Source organism: Hipposideros armiger, unplaced genomic scaffold (assembly GCF_001890085.2).
Source record: "Hipposideros armiger isolate ML-2016 unplaced genomic scaffold, ASM189008v1 scaffold_855, whole genome shotgun sequence".
Lineage (NCBI taxonomy): Eukaryota > Metazoa > Chordata > Mammalia > Chiroptera > Hipposideridae > Hipposideros > Hipposideros armiger.
The window spans coordinates 488,130-497,011 of record NW_017732205.1 but is presented as its reverse complement, the minus strand read 5'-3'; the positions used below and the strand labels follow the sequence as shown (position 1 = coordinate 497,011).

The window sequence follows — 8,882 nt, the reverse complement described above, 5'->3', positions numbered from 1 at the left end:
CTCCACAACTAGACTGAAGAACAAAATGACAGCAATTTGTCTGTTCCCCTTCCCCCAATTCCCCAGTGCTGTTCCCATCCCCCAATTCCCCAAAAAAATCTTAAAAAAAAAAGTCTCTCTCAAAATGCTTGGATTTTCGTGCCTTTTGTTGGTATCCCGGAATATTGATTTATATCACCCTCCTCTTAACCTCTCTTTCTCCGTATACATAAAAGCTTTGCTTTCCGGCAAGATAACCACTCTGCTCCAATGGGCCTCAAAAGAGGAATTCTGATGAAAAAAAACAAAAACCTAAAGCTTTCATTGTTTTTATTATTTAAAAGTCAGTTTCCCATTATTAAATTTGTTTTTTATAGTTTTACTTTCTTCTCACATAAATTTAAATTGTGTAATTTTGTCTTTAACATGTTTTGCTTTGGCCTTTCAATTTTTGAATTCACTGATTTTTTTTTTTTTGCTATTAAAGTTCCTTTTGTTTCTCTACATTTTAATCCTTGTTTTGCTCTTTTACTGTATCCTTATGCTGAATTTCAGACTCTGCAAAATGTTAGCCCTGAAAGGTTCCTTTGCAGTTATCCTGCACAGGAGAGCAGGGTCTTTAACCTCTACAAAATGAAAACTATTCCCTACCTCCTTTGCCATCAGAGAGAGCAGTGAGAGAGGCTGAGGGGAAGGGAGAATAGTGCTAAAGGGAAAGTTTAGGTCCAAGAAGTGCTAACCTGGGGATGGAAGGGGATGGAAGAAGGAAGAGAGAGTAGGAAGAAGGGAGGGAGGGAAGGGGGGAAGGAGGGAGATAGAGACAGAGTTAGTTGAGAGTGTGTGTATAAGGAATGTCAGTGCCCTCCATGGGGAGTTTCCTTAAGTACCCTAGGACAGGTATAGTGACAGCAGGACTTGAAACTTTGCAGTCAGAGCTTTCTTTAAGATGGGTCACACTTTAGAGACTCTTAGGAAGCCCTGAAGTGCGCCCTCAGTTTACACATCGATAGCCCAGGCAACTTGTGTAATGCCACAAGTCAACACTAGAGATTCAGCACTGGAATAGAGGTCTGTTCCTCTACTCCTGTCTGCCTGGGCTCATACCCTTACTCCAGAACCAGCAAAGCACCATTTTCACCTTATTCCTTGGCCTTTTACTCCTTTTCTGGTGGGTTCAGTTACATGAACTCGTCTCAACTCACACCTTCATTATGGCTGGCTCTGACAGCTCTCCTTCCATCTCACAGCTCCAACAGACTTTATACCCACACAAAAGGTTAAATGTGATAAGAAAGGAAAGGGAACTATCATTTATTTAACCTTCACAACAAGTAAGATATAATCATTCCCATTTCACAAAAGAGAAAACTGAGGTTCAAAGAGGAGCAGTAACTTGTCTAAGGTTGCAGTTAGTGGTATGCTATCCACATTTGCTACTAAATTTCAATACACAAATGTGTATTAGAACTTTACTAGGCAAAGAAATGTTATCTTTTTTATTCCCTCATTTATTGTTTTAAAAATATTCACTGAACACCTATTATAGGTTCGGGGTCCCAAAGGCTTTAACTGTATTCCAATTCCAGGGCCATGGTTCCAAAACACACACACACAATTGACTATGTGATTTTTTGGAATGATCTTCAGAGAAAATTTATAATCCATCTGAAATATCAGGCTTAATCCTTTAAAGACACTACCTTTCTTTTGGTCACAAACATTACTACCTATATCATCTATGTCTTTTGCCAGACTTGGACATGAAATTCTTTGAACTAGTTCTTAAAATAAAAGAAAAAAAGATGTGCCCCAACTAAGGACATTCAAAATGCTATACAAATGACTTTCAAGTAGTTTTTTTACAAGTTCCACAAACATTCTGCTTAATTACTGTGAAGTATAGCAAAGTAATCAAGAGTAGAGAGGTGGGAACAGGAAAGATCTAGGTTTGAATCACAGAACCATACCATTTACCAGCTGTTAGAACCCTTTAATCTCAAAAGAAAATACAGTTTTCTTGTTTGTAAAACAAGAACAATCATGGCGCCTAGAGTATAAAGTTGCTGTGAAGATTATTGGAGGTAATACAGATAAAGCATATGGAACAAAGCATGGCACACAGAAAATGATCAATAGAGAGAGCTATAATTGTCATTATTATTGTTCTGGCAATTAGAAGAGTTGAACACATTTTAATATTTGCTTTTGAAAAAAGATCTAGATGAAGCTGACACCCTACCAGTTTTGGAAAACAGTTCTGTGTTAGTTCTTGATAATAATTTGAGAATGTATTCTGAAATAAAAGTGGACAACAAATTGTGCTGTTCCACATACATTTTAATATTGCCAGTATAAATTATGTTTTTAGGTTAGCTAATGGAGCTAACACATAGTAACTTGTCTATTTTTTCTGAAATATGTAGTTGTTTTATCATTTCTACTTTAATACATTTTGCAAAAAAAATTCTACCAACAATTATGATTAGTAAGTATAATGACCTCTACCTTCAGAAGGATGATTTCCTTTTTGAGCAAATCTGTTTTTTAAATTATTCTTAACCGATTTATAATTAGCTTTTTATTTTCATTGGTCTCTTTGTGACAATGTGTTAATTTAAAAAAGGGAAATACAGAACATTAGTTTTTACCAATTACTAAATGCATTTATTTTAAAAGGAAACTGAATTTTGTCAAATCTTTTTAATGCTTTTGTCATTCCATATGACTTACTTGCCATTTCTCCAGAACATGAAAAGCTATAGGAACCAAAGATAAAAATTACATTGAAGAATTAGTTCTTTAAAAAGTCCAGTTGGTTAGTCTTTTACTTTATGTTTCCTTTTATGATCTTTCCATATAGTCTTCTTTTGTCTATAATGATATTTTCAGTACTTCTGGTTGAAAAGCCACAAATCACTAAAGAAAAAAAATCTTTTGGATAATTTAATATATAATAAGATTAAGATGTTTTATTATATTTTTCCTTTTATATGAAACTAGAAATTTGTTTCCAGATACTAAAAAGCTATGATAAAATGTCATTGTTTGAGTACTAGAAGTAATTCAAATGCTACTTACCACACCTCAGTCCAGGTATTAACTTGTAATATTTTTACTTCAAACTACAATTCAAACTACTGCTTGTCATGACAACAGTTAATATGCATATAGATATTCATTTTAAAAGGAAATTAAGGTTACTCTTTTTATTTAAAAAAATCAACTTAATCCCAATTCCAAAAACAAAAATAAATAATAAAGCAATCTAAAATCTTATCATTATTAGGGTGCTGGCAAACATGCAACAGTGTTATAAAATTATTACAGACTATAAAGCTGTAAATTGTTTGTTTTGTTTTTAAATTTCATATAGTTCCACTCTTATTCATAAAATGGAAATTAGTTTTGAGTCCTGGCACAGAATATGGAAAGGAAATGACAAGGGACAATATTACCAGTCAGTTTACCTGAAAACCCACTCTAGTTAAAAGCCAGTTAAATCCTAATTTAAAAGACTTCACTCACTATCTGTAGGTTTTACCACATAGAGTTCACACTTGTATTGCTTTAGTCTACTGTTTCTCATGAGAGACTTTTTATTATTATTAAGTGAATGAAGTTGAGATAATAGGTAAAAGATCAAGTTTAAAGAAGGAAAAAATTACCAGAGTCCCAAAGGGTTATTCAATAATGACTTTACAACTTGAATTTTTACTTGAGGGTACACTGTAACTCAAAAATCTCAGATGATTTTAGTAAGAGCTTACTAGTTTGACTTTTAGGGGACCAGTCCTTTGCTTGCATCAACCTTTGGACTCCAAAATAGTTTCATTTCAAATGTATAATAATATTGGTCTTGATTGATCATTACACGTCATATTTAGATCAGTTTGAAAAGCACATGTACCACAAATTTCTGGAGCAGGCCTTTCTGAGCTGATTTCTTTATCTTATTTTCTACATATCCAATTTACTAATGTGGCCAAAGTCCACCTGAAATTTGACAGAGACAACTTAAAACGTCAGTTGTCAGATGGCATGGTTTTAGACACAGTTCTTTTGTTTTTCTGCTATCCTTCTCAGAATCAGGATTACTTCTAAGCAAAGAACTTAGATTTACAATACAAGGAAGAAAATTCAACTATTGCTACCTCAGAAGTAATGGGAGAACTTTTACACGACCAATGCTATACCATCTCGATCACTTAAAAATTTACCATTTTATTGTACTTTTTGCCCCTTCCAAATTGTAGAGGCTCAAGGAAACCACACACACACACACACACACACACACACACACACACACGCACACACCCCAGAGAACTACAATGCAAACTATAAATAATTCAAAATAAGTGAAAAACCTAAATTCTTGTCACAGTCTCTTATACGCTAACCACCCTGGAGGACTTATAATCAAATCCTATTCTGTCTTTTTTTCTTTCCAATTAGGTTGAAAGCAGTTTAAATAAGGCTACTGCCTAGACACAAATGGCACTAATTTTCCCATTTGGGTATAAGTCTTTTAACTTTAGCTGTTATGCCCCTGGCAAGGAAGTGAGCTGAATTGGACAAGACTAAAAGATTTCATGGGTTTGATTTGCTGTGAATCATGGAGTCAGCTTTGCAAATGGCAGAGACACTACTCCCCTCTCTGCCTGTGCTAACGCACTGGAACCAGTGTGAAAGGGCTGTGGGGAATCACTCAGAATTTCTCTTCTGGTTCTGAATTCCTGTGGACACAGGCTTAGCGGGCAGAACTATGATCAACCCACGTAGCTTGTTTTATGAATTTTCTGCTCAGTCTTTCATCTCTCAGTGCCCGATCCTTTGTCAGAGGCAGCACAGATATAGAAATGGAAACTGGGCCCCAAACTACTTAGCATAAGTGCCCCTAAGGCCAATATAAATTGCATCTTCCTCTTGCTAAAAGTATAATTTGTAATTAATATAACCAGTCTCATTTTACTCAAAGGGTTGGTACTATTTGTGATGTAAACAAATAGTCCCTCAAAAGAGGCATTTCTCTTAAAATGGAAATTACTTATTGAATTAACTTTTATAATACATTTAATTTATAAATTGGTCTCAAATGTTGAAATAGCTTGGAAGATGGTATTTAGACAATATAGAGTAGGCTGTATATTTGATAAAGCCATGACTAAAAATTTTTTCAAATGAGATTTATTTTTTCTGGTGTCTGCCATATTTTAATACATTCAATAACTACATACTAGCTACATACTAAAAAAATAGTATTTACACATACTATTGTGTAAATTTATTTACACAATAAAGTAGAAAGTGCTAGGGAATCGGATTAATGTGGATAAATTCTGATACCAAGCTTTTCTTTTTCATCCTTTCCCTGATGCAAACCAACACACGTATACACCATAATCGTGCTTGAATTTTTTTTTCCCCTTTCATCTCAATCCTCTTCAAAATTATTTTGATGATTTTCCTGGAGTCCTCTCCTCACATAAAATATAGGGGAAAAGTCTCAATATTCATGAATAAAGCCAGTACCTGAAGGCACTTATACTGTACCAATGGAATAACTGATTTACTTTCTATACTTTTCTGTTTTTAAAAAGAGAACATAGTCAAAAGCCTCAGTGAAAATATATTTTACAATACAGAGATCAAATTTCATTGTTTCTTATTTAAGATAGACCTAGTCTAGATTCAACAAGTGTTTTTTGTGTGTGTGTGTGTTTTTTTAGTCTACATTAATATGTTTTAACAGAAAATAAACTTTGTCGCTCCTATAAAAAATTTTGAAACACTTGGGAGATTACACCTAGGGAAACAGTCTGTTAAATACCTCAAGAAACTATTAAAATATAATTATGGGTTCTTTTGTTAATTTACTTTATGATTTCAAAAAATTAGAAAGAACTATCAAAAACATTACTCTTTAGGAATCATACCATTATACGTATTCTTAAATGTCCTCAAAATATATTTTACCTTAAAGGTAGATTTCATCCCTGAAATGTTAATAATCAGGGATTTAGTCTATAGCTTTTTTTTAGTTTAATTTATTAAGAGACCCCACATTGTTTGTAGGTTAAAACTACATAAATACACTAAATGAAGAAAAACTGTGGCAATTATATGAAAAATTTAAATGTCAATTTAATGTCAATAAAAAAAATGACAATTAAATGTCAATGTTCCAAGCAAAAGAAATCTTACAAACATAGTAATAAAGAATTGTTAAAGTAAATGATTTAAAGTACTCTGAATTATCCCATATAGCTATCAACAAAATTTACTATATCTTCAATTTTAAGGTAAACCAAGATAAATATTTTTTAATCTGAAAAAAAAAATCACATGCAGAAACATTCTTCTATTTCATCTAGTTTAACACTGTTCACTTGAGGATCTGGGATTTAGAAGTGTGCATTTGTAAAATTCTAAAAGTATGATACATAATTTTATAGCTACCTTTTTCTTTTACTTCCTCAAGCATTTTATAACTTCTAGAATAGCTATTCTGTTATTATATTGTGGAACCATATCCTTAACTTTTCTTTCCATTGCATTAAAAAAAAAACAACGTTCAAGTACAAAGCATTTTATATTTCTTAATCATCTATTTTAAATTTCAAAAAGAGCCAACAGTCCATTTATCAGTCAAGAGCTTTTTCTCTGATTTACGCTTTTTCAGAACAATAAAATTTCACCCAGAGAATAACTCTGTACTTTTTAAAAGAGCTTCTTGACTTCTCCCTACATTTACCTATCATGTAAGCAATATCCACACATACAGTTAAGGTTCCAATGTGGCATAAATAAAAAATAAACATCATAAGCTGGTAATTCCATAAAGTCTGACAAGTCTATGAAGATAAGTACATTAAAAACTGTTTTCATTTTGGGGCCTAAAATTCAACTTAAGATGTTTTTTTACACCCTAAGATTAAGAAAGTTGGCCAATTTTCATGGGGCTGTAACAAGTTAAGGAAAAAAACGTACTTATAATTCTTATGGGTGGACTTAAATCACTGTTATTTTTACATTTATCCCTTAAAATCAAGATAAAGGCCTTCGCTTAAGGAGACAATGAGAAATAACCAGGATTAGATTTGAAAAATAACTTAAAAGTCGGTCCCTCCCCCAACCAATCACAAAACTCCATAACAAACAAACCTAAACTTGGCTGTCATTTTTAAATCATTTTTTTTTACCAATTCAAGCAAAATGTCTTTAAAACAAAGCATAAAATAGAATATTGTTTAAATTCCTGTCCATGAGAGAAACATTTTAACGCAGTGGTAATAAACTCCAGAGGAAAAAAAGTAGGTTCATATTCCTAATTTCACTTCAAAACTGCCACGGTGTCAGCGAAGGAAGCTGAAAGGCCCGATTCCAGAAACTAGAGGTCCCCGGAGGAGAGGGGGTGTCTGGCCATAGCCTCAGCTCCAACCCAGGTGTAGGTCTTGAGCTGTCCGTCATTCTTAGTCCTAATACCACTTGTGCAGGGACAAAGACAGTCCTGCAGGAAGACGATTAAGAGGTCACTTACGTTTAAGTTTTCCTTAACTTCTCCCCTGCCAAAGCGGCGCTAAGCGAACATTTCTGTCGTGTTTTTAACGACTGCCATTGTCTTGCTGTAGGATTGGCGGCACTAATGTTAAGGGAAATACTGTAGGAAAAGCCAGGATTTTGCAGAGCATCATTTTCCCACCTGCATCAGGCGAAAACAAACTCTAATCCTACTAGGTGGGGATGTAAGTCACACGCCTAAGTTCTCTTCCCTCTAAGAGGGGAACGCAGAGTAAGTTGTCAAGTGACAGTAATATTATGTAGTAAATGGGGCTCTCTTCAAATATCGGTGGTTGAAAGCGCTCGCCCCCAGCCAGCTCCTGGACCCACACAGTTCCTTCTTCGCGGTTTAGGGGAAGAGAGCGGACCTGTGCCTTCCGAGATCGCGTCAGGAAAACAACCGGCGGCTGGGAGGGGGCGGCGGCGCGCAGAGCCAGGGCCGCAGAGCCCCGGGACGCGCCCGCCGCGGCCGCAGCATCCCCGCTCCAGTGCCCCCGGGCGCGGGCGGCCCTCTGACCCGGCGCAGACGGCCGTGCGCCCAGGCCCCGCAGTCCCTTCTCAACTCCGCGGGGGACGCGTCCCCGCCCGGCTTCCCGCGCCTGCCGGCTTACCTGCGGGTCCGGCCGGAGGGCGGAGGCGTCGTCCAGCCTCCCCGGGGCAGAGGCCGCCTCCCGCCCACCCGCCAGCCCCTGCCGCTCTCCGGCCGCTGCCTCCCCGCTCCGGGACGCTCGCCTTTCTCCTCCGGGCGCCGGACGTGCAACCTGCCGCCCGGGTCCGTGCCCCAAGTTGTGCGCAGGTCGAAGCCGCTCGCCAAGCTCCTCGTGAAAGCCGTCCCAGGCCCCCGGCCCCGGTCCGGCCCCTGGTATGCAAGGGCGGGAGTGGACCGCCCCGCACCTCCGCCTCATCCACACCTGCCGCCGCCCGGGCCGCCGCGGCCGCGGCTCCGCCCAGGCTCCGCCCCTCGCCCGCCCACTGCTCCGGCCGCCGCGGCCGCTGCGGGCAGGAGGGGGAGGGAGAAAGCGCCCGGGTCCCGGAGCGCGAGCCCCGGCGCTGTGCCTCCTTCCTCGGGCCCAGGCGGGACCCAGGTCCTTCCATTGCAGCGCTCGCCGCTCCGGAGCGCTGGAATTTGGTGGGGGAAGTCGCAGCCACCGTTGTGCCGATGGCCACCGCAGCCTTTTGCGGGTGGGAGCGTCTCACAGAGAATCAGAGCTAAGGAAGGGAGAGGGTGCCCACCTGCGTGAGCCGGTCCGGTTCTCCCGGGTGCGCTCTCTAATCCAAATTTAGCAACCTGCACGGCGTTAGTGCCTCCTCAGTCAGACCTCTGCATTTGTAGGGGTCTTCTAAAA

General features: G+C 38.4%; 1 protein-coding gene across 2 annotated transcripts in view; it reads right to left on the bottom strand.

Moving 5' to 3' along the window:
- IFNE (interferon epsilon) overlaps window positions 1-8,461 on the bottom strand; it is a 105,019-nt gene extending 96,558 nt beyond the window's left edge. For both annotated transcript variants that reach the window (XR_002122431.1, XR_002122430.1), the window contains exon 1: window positions 8,148-8,461. The gene's annotated coding sequence lies outside the window, so the exon portion shown is untranslated. The remainder of the gene's footprint in view (window positions 1-8,147) is intronic.
- Window positions 8,462-8,882: the final 421 nt, after the last annotated feature.